Source organism: Sphaeramia orbicularis, chromosome 6, assembly GCF_902148855.1.
Source record: "Sphaeramia orbicularis chromosome 6, fSphaOr1.1, whole genome shotgun sequence".
Classification (NCBI taxonomy): domain Eukaryota; kingdom Metazoa; phylum Chordata; class Actinopteri; order Kurtiformes; family Apogonidae; genus Sphaeramia; species Sphaeramia orbicularis.
Window position 1 is genome coordinate 11,108,135 of NC_043962.1, and position 19,381 is coordinate 11,127,515.

General features: G+C 34.7%; 1 protein-coding gene across 1 annotated transcript in view; it reads right to left on the reverse strand.

Moving 5' to 3' along the window:
• Positions 1-10,543, reverse strand: part of LOC115420571 (protein-methionine sulfoxide oxidase mical2b-like) — a 323,437-nt gene extending 312,894 nt beyond the window's left edge. Inside the window, 1 exon segment of the mRNA XM_030135922.1 lies at positions 10,342-10,543. The gene's annotated coding sequence lies outside the window, so the exon portion shown is untranslated.
• Between the last annotated feature and the right edge of the window lie 8,838 nt (positions 10,544-19,381).

Below are 19,381 nucleotides of genomic sequence, written 5' to 3' on the forward strand. Positions count from 1 at the left end.
GGCTTACTCTAGACAAAAAAAGCTATGGGCTACACATCCTGAATGTCAGTATCTAATAATATAATCAACTTGTTGCTATGTTGAAAGATTTCTTGCTAATCTGCCATATTTGATGGTTTTATGGGTACCCCTGACCTCAGTTTTGAACATAGTTACTTCAGATTTAGACACAATTCACAATATAACACATATAATCCTTCACTGTATTCATAACATAGTGGTGGATACGATCTAAAGGCTCCTGCAGACTATGACTTCAGCATCTTTACTTTATCAGGAGCCATCAGCCTGGGTAAGACATGTGCAGACTATGGACAAGTCAGAAAACAAGAACTAAAGTAATCAGTGCATGTCATCTTTCTGCGCTACTATAGTTGTAAACAATGAAGCTAAGCTAAAGATTGCTCTGTTACAACAGTGGTTTTGATGTGAACGGAGAAAAACCTAAAGTTGATAAGAATTAGAGGAATAAGGATCGAGTCAGACTCAGGAAAAGATGAAAACTTAGGATGATAGAGTGTGGAACAAAAAAGGCCTGAGGTTAGAAGGGTTAGCATATCTAAAAGTAATGAAAATACAGCGATAACATCTCAAAAACACAAACAAGTGAAAATCATCTTGGTAAGATTCCTTGAAATAAGATTTTCCAGATCTATTGTCTAAAAATGAGTACTTATATCTCATTGAAAAGTTCCTCTTGAGGTGATTATGTCTTATTTTAAGTGTGATGAGATAATTTGACTAGAAATGACAAAAATACACTTGGTAAGATTTGGATTTTTTCCAGTGAAGACATCAGTCTAACATGACACATACCACTGGTCAACAACAAATTTATTGTTGACGTTTTTTGAGCTGATTTAGGATCATTTTGGTGTGCTGAATCCAAAAATCACATTAATTTTGCTCAATCAGGTCAACTTTCTGAACTATGCTGCATATTGGCTTTTTAACATTTTTGCTTACATTTATGGGCATTTTCACATCATATGATACAAAATTCTTTCATATTTCTTGCAATAAATGAGTTCTGAAGATTTTACTTTTGCCAATTTATGATTGTTTTTTTTAATATTACAGGTGAATGAAATGGCTTCGACTAGAAGATCTTGCAAAAATAAGCCTGACGTATTCTGCTACATCTGCGCTGAATACATAATAAATAATAAATACATCCTGTTAGAAAAGGATTTTTTTTCTCTTAAAACCTATTTTGGGTGAGAACTATATAAAAAAATCAACTGATAAAGTCACAAAAATGTCATCAATTTTGTGAGAAGATGAAATTTTTCAAAATCAAATTAGCAAAAAAAAACCTGACCTGATTGAGAAAAACAGATGTCATTTTTGGATTTAGCGGTGCAAAATGGTCCTAATTCAGTTGAAAAACCCTAGACAACTTGCAAAAAACATTTTTTTGTAACCCAGTGTTACTGGCCGGTGCTGGGTCGCGTCTCTAGGACAATGGCGGAGTGTAAAGCTTACGGCTGCACAAACAACAAGCGCGAACACGTATTTTCCACTCAATCTTGCTCACTGACTGCTGCTTGTTTAATTGCATTCGATCGAACCAACCCGAAATCAACACTGATACGTCAGTTCTGTTCGACAGTGGCTGCTCCCCATAGGTTCTTTCCCCGGATGTAATTCATATAATAAAACCGTCCAGTGTAGTGCATTTACGTCAATTTTTTTTTCCTGAATTTGCGCCTGTCTTGCTTATAAGTAAAACTCAAAGCACAGTTAATATCATAAGTATGACCAGTACAGGTACACTTTAAGGACAAATTCTGGGTCTGAACCAGCCTCTAAAATTCCTCTCCATACCAGAGCTGGGACTCAACTTGGCCTTTCTCATCTGCTTGGAAAGCGACAGTGACACGAGGCTCCCTGGTGTATTTTTGTCCTGCTGCCACCCTGGGCCCACCCCCAGGCTATGTGCACTGGTACCCCCTTATAAGTCAAACACGCATTCCAGGAAGTGACAAGTTGTGCAACGTGTTTTTTTACTCCAGGGGTGGCGTGGTCAGATAAGTATAAAAAAAACAACACAGAGTAAATGGAGATGAACATCATGAGGGAAGGAACTGAGGATCAAAGCTTCAGGGGAAAACACACAGAAACCCCACCGTCAGCTGGTAGAATACTGAGTTCAGTTATGATTTTCAAACACAAAAAGACCTTTATCAAAACTGTACACGAAAAAAGACCGAAAGAAAAAAAAAAAAAAAAAAAAAAAAAAAATCAGATGATGTGAGACAAACAGTGGCGCCACACCAAATGTGGGATGAACACACAGACGGTAATTACGGTAATTTTGCTGAGATGTAGGTCACAGTATATTTTATCTGATTTGGAAAACTTTTACAGTGCAGTCAGTTGTTTACAGTTTATTTGCATGAGGAAAAAAACAGCCACAGAAGCATCTGTTGTAGATTCACCTTCAGGTTTAGAGTTTGCATCACTAGTCGCTTTTCCACCGACCCTCAAATTGTGTGAATTTTTCTCTCTATGCAACCTTTCTGAAATGATTTATCACCATTTATTATAATATTATCCTCTGTATTTTGTGTGTTTTCAGTGTAAATTAGAAATTTTCCTGTATTTAATTCACTGATGATGTAGATGTTCATAAAAGATCAGGTTAAAGTTGAGGGTAATTATATCAGAAACAGAGAAAACAAAGAAAATTCAACTTTTTCAGTCAAATCTATCACTTTGCTGTTTTTCCATTGACCCTCAAATTGTGCGAATATAACTTGCGCATAAAAATTTACCTAATGGAAAAACAACAATTTCGCCAAAACTCTCGTTTATGGATTAAAAGTTCTTGAGGTGGTTTTTTGGGCATCGTGCAAATGGTATATCACGCAAAACTTCAATGGGAGGACATTTTTCTGCAACTAGAGTCACGTGAATGAAAAAAAAAGAAAAAAAAATACATGTTGACAGACATTACAACGAGCAAAGAAGAAGAGTTTTAAAAAACATGGCGCAGTATGTGTGGACACACCAGGACACTAGGGCTGTGTATCGGCAAGAATCTGGCGATACGATACAAATCAAAATACTAGGATCACGATATGATAAATCACAATATATTATGATGCTATTAACCCTTTCATGCATGAATTATGAGAACCTTAATAAAAAAAAAAAATTCCTGAGTGTTTTTATTCCTCTTTAGGCATGAAAAAAACAATGCGACTGAAAATTTTCTTCTGACAAATAAATAAAAATAAAAAAATAATATATATATATATTTTTTTTAAATTAATAAAAAAATACATTAAAAAAATAATAATGAAAAAAAAAATTCTTATGAACCTATTTTTCATGAAGTTGTAAGACTGTCCACTCAGCTGGACACCACACGTTTAATTTTTGACACACAGAAACATGTATTTACTGATAAATTGTGTGAAAACTATGGAGAAGGCTTGTGATTCTGGGGGTTTATACTCAGGAGAGATCTACATAATGTTACCAATTCATGTCAGAAAAGATATGTAGTGTCATAAAACTTTAATAAAGATATGTGTAAAAAAAAAAAAAAAAAAAAAACCAACAGCAACAACAAAAAGAACAAAAAAATCCATGAATATACAAGAGAACAGCTGTAGAAGAGCTGTCCACTGTAGTGACCAGTATGCATGAAAGGGTTAAAAAGGCAATTTTTTTTTGTTTCTTTTTTTTAAATGATTATTTCCTTGAAGAATTGAATTACACCAGAAATATACACAAATACTAAACACATTTTTATTTGATCACAACAGGATCTAATGCTATATCACAAAATGTTCCTGTGTTCAAACTTAAATTATGTTTCACAGACATTCCAGTTTAAGATCCTGTTCAAATGTTCATGTTCTATTAGTTCAGAACTAACAGAACATTATTTTTGTACAATCCTAACAAAGGAACTAACATTATTTAATAAAAGAGTGTTAAATAATAATAAATAAAACATAAACAAAAAAGAAAAACAAAAAACAAAAATGAACTTCTACAATATCTGCATTTGAATAAATACCTAAAAATATTGATACAGTACTTTTTAATATCGATACGGTATTGTGAAATGAAATACTGCGATACATTGCAGAACCGATATTTTCTTATACCCCTACAGGACATCCAATCATTTTTTAGTTTAGTACGGGATAGAGGGGTAATATGTAATAATAATAATGAATATATCTGTAAAACAACACAATATTTACGTTCGTTGCCATGTTTATGGAATGACTTCTCATGTCATCTTGCGATAAATAAACAAACAAGAAAAGCACTCGGAGAGCGCAGACCTCCGCCAAGGCTGATCAGTGGCCCCCCCTGTGGGCCCCCCCCACGCCAAGGAGGTTATGTTTTTGCCAGGGTTTGTTTGTTTGTTTGTCTGTCTGTTTGTCTGTCCGTTAGTGTGCAACATAACTCAAAAAGTTATGGACAGATTTTGATGAAATTTTCAGGGTTTGTTGGAAATGGGCCCCCCGTGGGCCCCCCCACCCCCGATCACCACCAAAATTTAATCATTTCTTTCTTATCCCATTTCCAACAAACCCTGAAAATTTCATCAAAATCTGTCCATAACTTTTTGAGTTATGTTGCACACTAACGGACAGACAAACAGACAAACAAACAAACCCTGGCAAAAACATAACCTCCTTGGCGGAGGTAATTATAAATAATAAAATAAAAATGGATTGGATTGAATATTTTAGGATGAGTAAAATGCACAGACTCAAACTCCCTACAGGGATAATAAAGTGAGTTAACCTAACCTTTTAACCTTCACTTTCCACAAACAAATTGTTGACCTTGTTCATTTTTGGACACAGTCCCAGTATGTAAACTCTGCACTGGTAGTAGTGGGAGTTTTTTTTCTCCTGTTAAGTCGCTTTGGAAAAAAGCCTCTGCTAAATGCATAAATGTAAATTTATGTAAATGTAGTACAGTGTTCTTGGATCACCTGAGTCCTTTTTTTCTTAACCTGAAGTAAGTCTGCGACCTCTGAACCTTCGACTGTTTACGCTGCTTCTGAATAAAACTCTCAACTGTAAGCTGCTTGCAACAATTCAAGCGCTCATTTACCTCAAATCCAAAATAATCCATGTGAATGTGCTGATGACAACACATTCATTAAATCTCCTCCTGCGCCTCCAAACACCATCCACATTTCAGTTTATTAAAAGTGGGGAAGTGCTCATTACTTCTGGACCTAAGGCCAGTTCTAATGAAGTCTAATCCATTATATTACTCAAGTGCAAATTGAGTGAAAGTTTATCCTGCTACTGAAACATTAATCTGCAACAACTGGGGGTTTGAAGATGCGAGGCTTCTTGCCTGACTGGGTTTCAGGCCTCAGAAGACGAGAAGCCACCTGCTGCATGGAGGAATCAACAGGACGACCAGAGCCAGTTCACATAGAGTGCACAAATTAACACTGGAGGGGGGGTAGGGTGGGGGGTGTCTTTGTTTTATAGCACTAACACATGGTTAATGCAAAGCTTTACAGCTAAAACTTCTGCACATGTATCTTCATACACATGATTTTACTGCCATTGGAGCTCATGGAACGATTAAAGGAGTGATATTTTGCTTTTTTAGATGGAATTATGCATTTTCAAACATTTCCCTGCGATCTACATAAACTGTACAGGGTGGGGAAGCAAAATTTACAGTATTTTGAGGCAGGGATTGAAAGACAGTGTATGACCAGTTAGTTTATTGAAAGTCATGAGAATTTATTTGCCACAAGAAAATTGACATAATAGAAAATGTTTTTATTCTATGTGTCCTCCTTCTTTCTCAATAACTGCCTTCACACGCTTCCTGAAACTTGCGCAAGTGTTCCTCAAATATTCAGGTGACAACTTCTCCCATTCTTCTTTAATAGTATCTTTAAGAAAGTCCACATTGCTGTGTGATGTTCTATTGGTAGCATGTTCTAAAACGCCCCAAACAGCAGAATCCAGAGGGTTTAGATCTGGGCTAGAAGGCGGCCATAAACATGATTCCCAAAAATTGCTAAAGTTGGATTTGTTGCTGTTGTCAACAAGTGTTTTGGTGTTCTTGTGTAAGATTTTAACTTCAAATCATATTTTACTGCATTTCTAACGCTCTTGTTGTCTACCTCAAGTTCAATTGCCATTTTTCTCATGGATTTGGTTGGATCCTTTAGGATTTTGGATTTCAGAGCTTTAATAAAAGCTTTGGTACGTTTTTTGTTGCTTCCTCCACTTCCAGACTTTCTCGTAATAGTTTTGCTCATAGTCATTCTCTTCTTTCCATTATAAACAGTCTTTATGGACACTCCAACTATTTTTGAAATCTCCTTTGGTGTGACGAGTGCATTCAGCAAATCACACACTCTTTGACGTTTGCTTTCCTGATTACTCATATGGGCAAACGTTTCTGAAAAGGTATGGATAATAGTGTTAGGTATGATTATGACATCAATATATGTTTGGTTTCAAAACAATTGATGTAGTGCCTGCTGAGAAAAAACAACTAAATGTTCATTGTAAATTTTGCTTCCCCACCCTGTAAATGCTCTGCTTGGGTCTGAATTCTTCATTAATTCAACTCCACAGTTCCATCTTCAATCCTATTTCTGAGTAATGACACCAGAAAGGTGGTTTTGAGCGCTGGCCCTTTAAATGCACATGACTCCGCCCCCTCCAGGTTGTTGGCTGTGCTGCTCTGTCCCGTTCAACCAACAACTGAACATTTTAGGTAATCGGCTCCAAGTTTGGACATATTTTCAGTTTTTACTACAACCGCTGCTGCTGACCACTAATTGTCGTACTCTGAGAAATGTTGAAAAAAACTAAATACGTTACTTATATAAGATACTGAGTTCGACATCAGTTTGGTATCACTTTTAAGAAGATCTACTTGGTGAAATGTTTGTGTTTTTTGCTGGAAAATTAAAATCATATTTAATTTTAACTCTTGAAGACCCAGAACTACTTTTATGAATTTTTCTCTAAATCTTCTTTAATGATTTATCACCATTTATTGTAATATTATCACTCTGCATTTTGTGGTTTTTCAGTGTAAATCAGGGATTTTTTGATTGAATTCACTGTTCATGTAGATGTTCATACAAGCTCAGAGTAAATTCAAAGGTTACACTGCAAAAATCTTAATCTTACCAAGTGTATTTTTCTCATTTCTAGTCAAAGTACTTCATCACACTTAAAATAAGACATAACCACCTAAAGAGGAACTTTTCAGTGAGATATAAGAACTGATTTTTAGACAACAGATCTGGAAAATCTTATTTCAAGAAATCTAAGTAAGATAATTTTCACTTGTTCCATTGGCAGATTGTTTTGCTTGAATTAAGCAAAAAATCTTGAATTAAGCCGTTTTATTACCTCTGCCAGGAGGTATTGTGATCACTTTGCTTTGTGTGTTTGCATGCGTGTCTGTTTGTTTGTTAGCAAGATAACTCAAAAAGTTATGGATGGATTTTCATGAAATTTTCAGGAAATGTTGATACTGGCGCAAGGAAGAAATGATTCAATTTTGGTGGTGATCAGGGGTGGCAGGTCTGTCTTGGCGGAGGTCTGTGCTCTCAGAGTGCTTTTCTTATTTTAAGTGTGAGGAGATATTTTGACTAGAAATGAGAAAAATACACTTGGTAAGATTTCGATTTTTGCAGTGTATTATATCAAAAACTGAAGATAAAGTGACTTGTACAGCAAAATATATCATTAACTGAACATAAACTTTTCAGTAAGATATAAGAACTTATTTTTACACAATAGATCTGGAAAACCTTATTTCAAGAAATCTTACCAAGACAATTTTCACTTGTTCCATTGACAGATTTTTTGCTTAAATTAAGCAAAACAAATCTTGAATTAAGCAAAAAATCTTGAATTAAGCAAAAAATCTTGAATTAAGTTGTCTTATTTTAAGTGTGAGGAGAAATTTTGACTAGAAATGAGAAAAATACACTTGGTAAGATTTAGATTTTTGCAGCATATTGTATCAAAAACTGAAGATAAAGTGACTTGTAGAGCAAAATATATCATTGTGAATTTCCCCATTGTGGGATTAATAAAGGAATATCTTATCTTATCTCTTATCGTATTAACTGAACATAAAAACAAATTTCTACAACCACTGTCATTGGTCAAACTCCATGGGTTTTACTGGTGAATTAATGTTCACTATGAAACCTCTGAATGTCCAAATGGGTCATATCTGATGACCAAGAAAAGACAAAAAAACTTAATTTTACCTGAATTATTTCCATATATTGATAGGATTAGTGGATGAAAAGTTAGTAATCATTTCAGATCAGTTTGTTCTGTATGAGTCAACTGAATTCTCTTTAACCCTTTCATGCAGGAATTATGAGAGCCTTAGTCAAGATTTTTTTTTTCCTGAGTGTTTTTATTCCTCTTTAGGCATGAAAAAAAAAAACAATGCGATTGAAATGTTTTTATAAACCTATTTTTCATTGAGTTACAAAAATATTCACTCAGCTGGACATCATTCTTTTAATTTTTGAAGCAAACAAACATGTATTTACTGTCATACTGTGTGAAAACTAATATTTTTTTTTTTTTTTTTTGTTAATGCTGCTAATCTGATGTTTTCTCACATTTGAACATACTATAATACTAGCTATTACTCACTCAGATAATATGCAAGAAAAAAAATACTTTTTAATGTTTTAAAAGAAACTGTTCAGTACAGTCTAACTGATTTACACTCAAATATGTTAGTGCAGATCAGGTTTATCAAGAACATAATGTAAAGTTACACTAATGGTCTGAGTGTCAGTGTATGGGATGGTGCGTAAGCGTCCACTGTGTTGGTTGATATGGAACTAAAACAACAAAACCCATGAATATACAAGAGAACAGCTGGAGAAGAACTGTCCACTGGAGTGACCACTATGCATGAAAGGGTTAATTAAGTCTGTATCTAACAGATGCTCAGAGAAAACCAGTTCAATTAACCCTTTCATGCATTAATTATGAGAACCTTAGTTAAGATTTTTTTTCGAGTGTTTTTATTCCTCCATAGGCATGGAAAAAAAACAATGTGATCAAGTTGTTGTTTTTTTTTCAATGGAGTTACAAAAATGTCCATGCATTTAATTTTTGAAGTAAAGAAACGTGTTTAAAACCCAATATCAGAAATTGATATTAAAACAATGAAATAAAATCTGATGTTTTCTCACATTTTAACATATTCTAAGGCTAATTATTACTCTTTTCATGGAGATAATATGCAAACAAAAAACTTTTTTTTTCTAACAAATTATTGATTTACACTGAAACATGTTTCTGCAGATCAGGTTTATCAAGAACAGCAAAGTTACAGTAATGGTATGAATTGCAGTGTATTATGGGATGGTGCATAAGCGTCCACTGTGTTGGCTGATATGGAACTAAAACAACAAAACCCATGAATATACAAGAGAACAGCTGGAGAAAAACTGTCCACTGGAGTGACCACTATGCATGAAAGGGTTAATTAAGTCTGTATCTAACAGATGCTCAGAGAAAACCAGTTCAATTAACCCTTTCATGCATTAATTATGAGAACCTTAGTTAAGATTTTTTTTCGAGTGTTTTTATTCCTCCATAGGCATGGAAAAAAAACAACAATGTGATCAAGTTGTTGTTTTTTTTTCAATGGAGTTACAAAAATGTCCATGCATTTAATTTTTGAAGTAAAGAAACGTGTTTAAAACCCAATATCAGAAATTGATATTAAAACAATGAAATAAAATCTGATGTTTTCTCACATTTTAACATATTCTAAGGCTAATTATTACTCTTTTCATGGAGATAATATGCAAAAAAAAAAAAAAAAAAAAAAATTCTAACAAATTATTGATTTACACTCAAACATGTTTCTGCAGATCAGGTATCAGATCAGTGTATTATGGGATGGTGCATAAGCGTCCACTGTGTTGGCTGATATGGAACTAAAACAACAAAACCCATGAATATACAAGAGAACAGCTGGAGAAAAACTGTCCACTGGAGTGACCAGAATGCATGAAAGGGTTAAAGTCATAATCTGTAATTTTTTCAATATTTGCAGGAATTACTTCTGCAAACTAATGTGCTCTGATGGATGGTTCATTGTTTGGGGCCTTGTCACCTGTTGCACCTCAACCACCTACAGCCAGTAATCAATAATTCACCATCAGCTGCAGAAAACAACTCATTATAAATTAAAAACAAACACATCCAGACTCTGCAGCTGAAAGTCACATATGAACCCATGTCAGAAGAACATTCCCCAGAGGCGCTCAGTCGTGCACTCACGCTCAGGAGCAGAAAAGTGCGTCTGTCAGCTACTTACACCGGCAGTCCATTAAAACCAGCCCGGGACTCAGAGGGGACGGACGGGTCCAGGTTCGGGTCCCGGTGCGCTCCTCCTGCTCAGTCCGGGTTTCAGTCACCCTTCGTCGGCAGAGTCCCTCACAGAAGTCCGCCCCCCTGGACAGGTGGGTAGTGTCAGTACTGCTGCAGCTCCACTCGTGTGTCTGTGACCTGAGACTGGCGTGAACTGCACCGACTGAGAGAACCGAGCCCCGGGTTGAACTGCAGAAGACGGACCGGTGCACCGGGACAGGACTTCCGGTTATACTGGCCTTCAAAATAAAAGTCAAACTGATGAAGACCGCAAATAAAGCTGATTTAGATTGTATTAAATTGTTGTAAAATGTCAAAAATATGTACAATTATTCATCTGTTGGTATAATAGTAATCAGTTACAGTGTAAAAAAAAAATTTACTTTGTCCTTCAAATAAAAGTCAAATTATTTTCTTTTTCCAAAATTTTATTTAGATTTTTTTTTTTCTCATACTTTATTTACATAATGCCGTATACATAGACCAGAACACGGCATGGAGAAAAACATAGTGCTCGAGGTGAGGCAGGAAATTTTATTTACATAATGTCTTATAGAGTGTACGCATGTGACGTCACCGCTAGCGGAAGTCACCACGGTTACGCCCACTGAGTTTAATTCACTTCATAAATCATTAACCCTTGTCAATAATTAAAAATAAATAAATAAAAAAAAATTTAAAAAAGGACATTGCTTGTTAGTTATGATAAATTATTTAATGTTTCCTCTGATATTTGACAAAATTTTAGGTGAGAAATTACTCATGTATTTATTTTTTTATTATTTATTTGTTTGTTTGTATATGAATTATTGAAAAATGTATTTCGTGCATATATTGATTTTTTTTTTTTTTTTTTTTTTAATATCTGTATTCTCTTATATGTATTGTGTTATATGTTAAATGTTAGACAGTTTGTAAATTGATATTTAAATAAAGTTGAAAAAATAAAAAATACGTCCACTGAGTGGTAGAAAGAGGGAAATGGGTAGCTGCTTTGGCTTGAATACTGCGAAAACTTTAGAACAATCTGAAAAATGAGGATAGAGCTGTTGTGCCATTGAATGCACAAATAGGTTTAAAAAGCACTCGGAGCTATCGTTTTAGCGGCGACCTAAAGCCAAAGACAGAAGAAGCAGATGGATCACTGCAGTTCATAGAAATAACTGGAATCCAGACAACGAAACCTGGATTCGTGTCAGGTAACGTTAATTTATGCTGTATTCTTGTGTAAAATCATACCTTAAATTACATATGGTTTTGGCTAACGTTACTTCTTAGTAAAGCTCTTAATGTTAGCATCTGTCATTTAGTTCTATATTTCAGAACTGAAACGTTTGTGTCTTCAGTTGTGTGATTCTGAACCTTGTGTTCTACATGATTTATAAACTAGCTTAAACTGAGGCTAACCTAGTTTTCCAAATAAGGGGGTACTCTAGCACAAAGCTGTTGTAGCTGTGTTGGATCCAGTATTTGGGGCGGCCATGGCTCAGGTGGTAGAGTGGGTTGCCGATAACCGAAGGGTTGGCGGTTCAAATCCCAATATGTCCTAGTCAGTCCGCTGTGTCCTTGGGCAAGACACTTCACCCTCCTGGCCTCCAGTGCTACTCACACTGGTGGATGAATGCGTGTGAATGTTTGGTGGTTGGCGCAAATTGGCAGCCACACTTCTGTCAGTCTGCCCCAGGTGTACACAGGTGGATACAGGTGTAGTTTACCACCACCAGAGGGAGAATGTGAGAGTGAATGAATAATGGATCAATAATGTAAAGCGCTTTGGGTGTCTAGAAAAGCGCTATATAAATCCAATCCAGTATTTGATGTGAACTCTCCTTAAATCTCCACAGTACCAGTAGATCATCCACTCACTTGGGTCAATACTAAGGGTTCAACTCCAGTAAATCAGTAGTGAACTGTGAGCACTACTGCTGGGCCTTTACCGCGGAAATCACCGCCAAGAAAATACGTCTGCACTGACAGAAAACCTCCAAAACAATAGTATGTTGAATTAAAGCACTCACCAGCTGTAATCCTCTAATTAATGATGACGAGGATGTCAACAACTCTGTGTCTTTTGGATGCTTTCAGCCTTTGCATTGGGGATTTTCCTAGCGTTGAAATCAGGTTCATATAAATGTCAGGATATGTGATTTCTGTCCACATATCAATGTTCGTAGACCACTTGTTGTTTGGTAGCTCATATAGATCCATGCCCAGTCTAATTGTCTTTAATTTCATGTTATATTCCACATTTTTCCTGGTCTCGCTGTAGTTACTGCTATGCTCCGCCATGTTGAGCCGGTTTGTTTTTGCCACTCAGTCCGACTTAGAGGGGCGTGGCCCAGGGGGAAAGTGACGTATGTGCATTCCCTCTATATAAATAGAACAACAGAACATGGAGGGAAAAAAAACATACATGTTCAAGGTAAGGCAGAAAGAAATTAAATATAAATAAATAAATATATAGGTAAATAAATTAAATAAATAAAAGTAAAAGAATAAACAATATTTAAAAAAAAAAATAATTACAACTTAAATTCATTACATAAGGCTTTAGTTTTCACAGCTTTAGGGTCAGTGCAGAAGTTAAGAGTGTCCAAGTAGGATTTTAAGTAAGATTGAAAGACTACAAAGCTGGGTTTCTGTTTGGCAAATTTGCTTGTATGTACATGAAATTTTGCTAATAATGAAATAAGGGTCCAATCTTGACCCTGGGATGAATTTGTGAAATGCAAAAATTACACAGAAAATATGAATCATTTTAGCTCAGTTTCCCAATTTAATCTCAAGTGGGTCAGATCAGTAAAATACTATCAGAATAACCTATAAATACTCACACCTCCAATTTTTTCTCTTTGTAAATGTAAAAATTTTCATGTCATTTTACTGTATTTACACTAAAAAAAACTATCATTTCACAAAAATGCAAATAAGCTGAACAAATATGAACACTTTGAAATGTCTGAAGTGCAAGTTTTCCCATATTCTGCCTGTTATTAAACGTTTTGTGTATTTGTTGATCCGCTGGGGTCTGTAAGTTGTAATTTACATGTGTAAATGATAAACTAAGACATAATATTGTTAAAATTGCACTTAATTTTCTTGAGAAATTTCAGTTTGTTCACAATAGTCACATTATTTTAAAGGATAGTTGATAGATGTAAACATTTTGATCACATAATTTTACTTTTTTCGCTCTAAAATATAGAGGAAAGTTTGGAGTTGACATTATTTCTATATTATTATGTTATTATTTGACTGGTCCGGCCCACTGTAGATCAAATTTAGCTGAATGTGGAATTGAACTAACGTAAGTTTGACACCCCTGGTCTAAAGAGTCTAAAAACAAGGCAAAAAAGAAAGAGTGATTTTTTTTTCTAGCAAAATATATCATAAACTGAATATAAAACCAGTGTCTATAACTACAGTCATTTATCAAACTACATGGTTTTTTTTAGTGAATTAATGAATGTTGCAGGAGACCTAATTACTACTTTTATTCTGAAAGGAAGCTTCATCCACTTCCAGTTTGTCAGTGTCTGGTTTTATGTGAGACTGGACTTGGTTCAGAATATGAACAAGCAGCTTCTCACAAATATCTGATAGTAAATCAAGTCACTAATCACTGTTAAACGTAAACAAATGAATGGAATTAAAAAGTATATAATTATAAGGTGTTCCAGAGGGAATAAATCTGCAGCTCTCCTATAATTAGAATTTAACAGATGTATGTTTTAAACTGTGATGTTATGGGTTCTTCCTTTCACCATCGTTTCTATAAGACCAATCATTTCCTAAATTAGACTCAGTATCTGCAGTCGAGCCGCTGAACATTTAACTCATTCAGCATTAACACACAGTTCCTCATCCCTCCATCCAACACCACTGCACATAACACACACCTTAAAGTAACACTTAGAGGTTGGCTTCAGTGTTTTACTGCTTCATGACAGCTGAGGATTTTACAGAAGGTTCAGAAGTGCAACCATGTTAACCCATGAAGACCCGAACATGCACTGAAAACATTCACAGATCTAAAATGTTTAATGCAATAATAGTTTCCCCAGAAATGTTTGCAGCAGTGGTGCTATGTCGGTAACCTAGCAACACTAGGGGGGTCCGGGGGCATGGTCCAGCGGAGGAAAATTTACCAAAACAACCCTTTAAATTGTTACTTCTGCAGAGTTTTGTGGAAAGAAATTGACAAAGTGCAACTTACCAATCACCACATTTGTTATCTTGAACTAGTTACCTCATTTAAGAACCATTTTGTATTGATTTTAAGCCTTAATTATAACAAAAAGATATTAGAAAAGAAAAAAAAAAGTGTGCCACTGGTAAAGATTTATTTGACTTTCATCACAGCTCTGAACTGGATGGACACCAACACTATGAAGTTGTAAAAAACACATTAAAATAGGACAAACACAGTAAATCAGCAGAAAATCTGAATCCAAATGGGTCATATCTGATGACCATGAAAAGACGACAAACTGTATTTTACACCAAATATTTACATGTATTGATAGAATTAGTGGATCAACAGGTATTACACAGTTTAGATCAGTAGATGCTTTTGGTCACTGGTGGTGGATGTTTGGGTCTTTATAAATTAAAAAACAAACAAAACACAAAACGCTGTCCACTGCAAAAGACATTCCATAAAAACTGTTGCACTACGCTATTTCCAATCAAGATAATTATTCTACGTAAAAAAAAAATAAATAAATTTTAAAAAAAGCCCAAACTTTTACTTTCATGCATCTCAGGAGGTTAACCCATACAGATCCAGTGCTAATTTTGTGACAGTTCCCAAATTAATTTTTCTTTATTTAACATTTCTTCAGTGATTTATCACCATTTACTATAATATGATCCTCTGTATTTTTCACTTTTCACTGTAAATCAAGTATTTTCCTATATTTAAGTTCCCACGTTTAATTTAGATGTTCATGCAATCTCAGAGTAAATTCAAAGGTTATTCTACCAAAACAGAGGAAACTGAAGAAAAGCTCATTTTTCAGTCAAATCTATTATTAACTGAACATAAACCCAGTGTGTCCATCCACTGTCCCAGATGAATTTTTCTCTCTATTTAACCTTTCTTAATTGATTTATCACCATTTGTTCTAATATTATCCTCTATATTTTGCATTTTTCACCGTAAATCATGTATTTTCTTATATTTAATTTCCTGTATTTCATTTAGATATTTGAGTTAATTCAAAGGTTATTATATCAAAATACCAAAAAAAAAATGTAGAAAACATGAGTTTTTACAGCAAATCTATCATTAATTGAACATAAACCCAGTGTTTCCATCCACTGTCATTGATCCAACTCCATGGGTTTTACTGGTGAATCAATGTTGTAGAAGATGATGGTGTTTCCATGGTAACTACAGAGCCTCTGAACATCCAAATGGGTCATATCTGATGACCATGAAAAGACGACAAACTGTATTTTACACCAATTATTTACATGTATTGATAGGATTAGTGGGTCTAAGGTTATTAAATATTTTAGATCAGTAGATGCTCGTGGTCACTGGTGTATATTTGGGTTTTTATGGGTTTAAAATGAGGTTTCAAATGCAAAACTTTTAATATTAGAGTATTAATACTTTCAATGACATGTACATTTCTGCTGTTCTGGATCTGACTAAGGGTAAATAAGAAAATAGGTACTTGATTGTCTACAAGGAAAACAACTCATGAAGGTACATATATTATTAATTATATTATTATATTAACATTTTCCTTCCAAATACAGCTCATTCATTCACTCTGCTCTGCTTCTGTACATGAACGAGGCCCAGATAATGTTCATATGCACACATACATTAACACTATCACAACACATTTATGTCAGTGTTCTTACCTGGGTTTTTTTTATTTGTTTTATCCTGATATTTAACTCTGTTCCCTGTAAACATCTGGTCCTACTCTGCCATCAAGTGGTGGAAGATGTTACTGCATCTTAAAAACCCAGTCAACAGATTAGTAAAAATAAATATGCAGCTGAGTATTTAATTTAATTTAATTTAATTTAAAACAGACATGTTTCAAATACAGATATATTAGAATCATTGAAATAAACAGCTTTAAAATGACAAAAAATAATAACTAAATAAAGGTTCTTAGTTATTACTTAGTAGAATAAATAATCTTACTTTACTTTTACTTTTTTACTTTACATGTTTTCTCAATGTTATAATGTCAGATAATTTTTCAATACTAACAATGTACTTAATAAATGAATTAGCATTAAATTAATGAACTCCATTAAGGACTAAACTATTGGATTTACCCCAGTCTTTTGTACTTTTAATAATTAATGGGGTTTTATGTTGATGAGCATCTGTCTGTTGATATCACTTTAATAAATAAACGTAAACATACACTGTTTGAGCAAAAAGGCCTGAAAAGACAACTGTGAAGTTTATATCAAGAGACGACTTCACCAAAAAAACACCAGCATCCAGTGAAGTCAGTTTAATTTAGATCTGATTGCCTAAAATCTGCAAATATTAAAAAAAAAAAAAAAAAATTGCATAGATTGCATTAGATTTGTGACAAATCATTTGCAGTGACACGAGATTAATATGAAAAATCTGATTTTTACTGCCTTGAGGTTTATCTTATGCAAATCACTTCATGCCGGCAGTGGCGTCTGCAGATTAGATTTACAAGTCAAAGTCTGCTCTGTGCGTAGAAATGTCCTACATAGTAAACCCACATTTTCCATAATGAGTTTCTGCTCTATGTGAAAACTCTCAGTCATATGAAGAGTAAACCTGCATTAAAGCTTCTATCAATTATTGAAGAATAGAATTTTTATAGCCCTAGCCCCCCACCTTATTTTATTTGTTAATTTTTTTTCATTATTTTTTTCTCTAAAATTTGCAGTCTTGGTGGTTGTTGATATGAATGAATGTTTTTATTATTGTGTCTTGCATAAAGAACAGGCCCAGCCTTTACATGGGCTTATAAGACACCAAAAATACACACCAAAAATCAAACACCAGACAATAGGCACAATAGATATAAACAAAACAAAACACTGACCTATTTAAACAAACACATCTGCCGCTTTTTCCAGGCTTGACAAACAAATAATGCTAATTTATATACATTAGAACTAAACAACCATTTCATCTTGTCATCATCAGTGCTCCAGAACAAATCAGGATTTCAGATACACATAGCATCAAACAAAGGGGTTCTCAGTTCATCATATAGAGGACAATACAGGGTGGGGAAGCAAAATTTACAATATTTTGAGGCAGGGATTGAAAGACAGTGTATGACCAGTTAATTTATTGAAAGTCATGAGAATTTATTTGCCACAAGAAAATTGACATAATAGAAAATGTTTTTATTCTATGTGTCCTCCTTCTTTCTCAATAACTGCCTTCACACACTTCCTGAAACTTGCGCAAGTGTTCCTCAAATATTGGGGTGACACCTTCTCCCATTCTTCTTTAATAGTATCTTCCAGACTTTCTGGTAATAGTTTTGCTCATAGTCATTCTCTTCTTTCCATTATAAACAGTCTTTATGGACACTCCAACTCTTTTTGAAATCTCCTTTGGTGTGACGAGTGCATTCAGTAAATCACACACTCTTTGACGTTTGCTTTCCTGATTACTCATATGGGCAAAAGTTTCTGAAAAGGTATGGATAATAGTGTTAGGTATGATTATGACATCAGTATATGTTTGGTTTCAAAATAATTGACGTAGTACCTGCTGAGAAAAAACAACTAAATGTTCATTGTAAATTTTGCTTCCCCACCCTGTACAAAAGAAAATGTGATTCATTTTCCACTTCCCCCAAATCACACAGTCCACAAAGTCTGTTTTCTCCTGGGGTTTGGGTGAATCTCCCAGATTCTAAGGCCAAGGGAAGGATTTCTGTTCGCAACTGAGCAATTAGGGACCTTTGGTTCCTGGTCAAATTTGCGCTGACATAAAATTCTGTTTTGTATGTGTTTTTTAGTTGAATATATGTCCGCAGCTTCAGTTTAGTCAGGATCCCACTCATCCATTTTTCTTCAAAAGCAGACATTAGGTTAGCTCTGATCTTATTAATACTACATGAAAGGTTGTTGTGAAATATATATTGTAGTTGTGCTTCTGCAAAGACAGCTCTGACGTCTGCCGCCCAAGGGGACCTTGTCTTACTCCAGCCAAATACTTTTTTGGTTATTCGATTATCTGGCATATTAATAATTTGATTCTATAATCTAACCTATCTATGTATTTACTCCTGTTTAAACCTGTGCCTTTGTATGTTCTTTAATACAGATGCCAAGTTGTTTGTATATTTGTATATTTTCAATTTAAAAAAAAAAAAAATGTCCTAAATAGATCACTCTCCACAACAGCAGGTGGCGCTGTGAGATAGTTTAAAAGCTCCTGTTTCCTCTAAATCAGCTCTGACACATACACATATAATATATTTACAAATGACATGCTTTAAACTAAAACTACTGTTCAACTACTGGTCATTGCACCAAATATTCCATGTTATTTAATATTGTTTTAAGATAAAGATTTCTTCATCTTTTTACTCCCAGAATCATTTAATCTTAGATAAACAGGAGCTGAGGCCAGGGAGGGAAAAAGGTATGTAGTCCTTCAAGCACAGTCCTGCACCGATCCACCAACACCCACAGAAAAGAAAAGCACCAGAGGTTCAAGTATCAGCCAGAAGGCAAGGCTCCTGATACCAATATGAGAGAGAGAGAGAGAGAGAGAGAGAGAGAGAGAGAGAGAGAGAGAGAACGATAGATAGATAGATAGAACGATAGATAGATAGATAGTTTCATATGTTTAGTATGTGGTTTCCTTGGTCCAAAGATTTTTTTGTCTCTCTTTTTGGTAGAATTAGTGGCTGGTGAGGGTCCCCCCCCCTTTCCCCCATCCCCACCCTGGTCCTGGAGATCTATACTATCCTGCATGTTTTAGATGTTTCCTCTCCCAACAC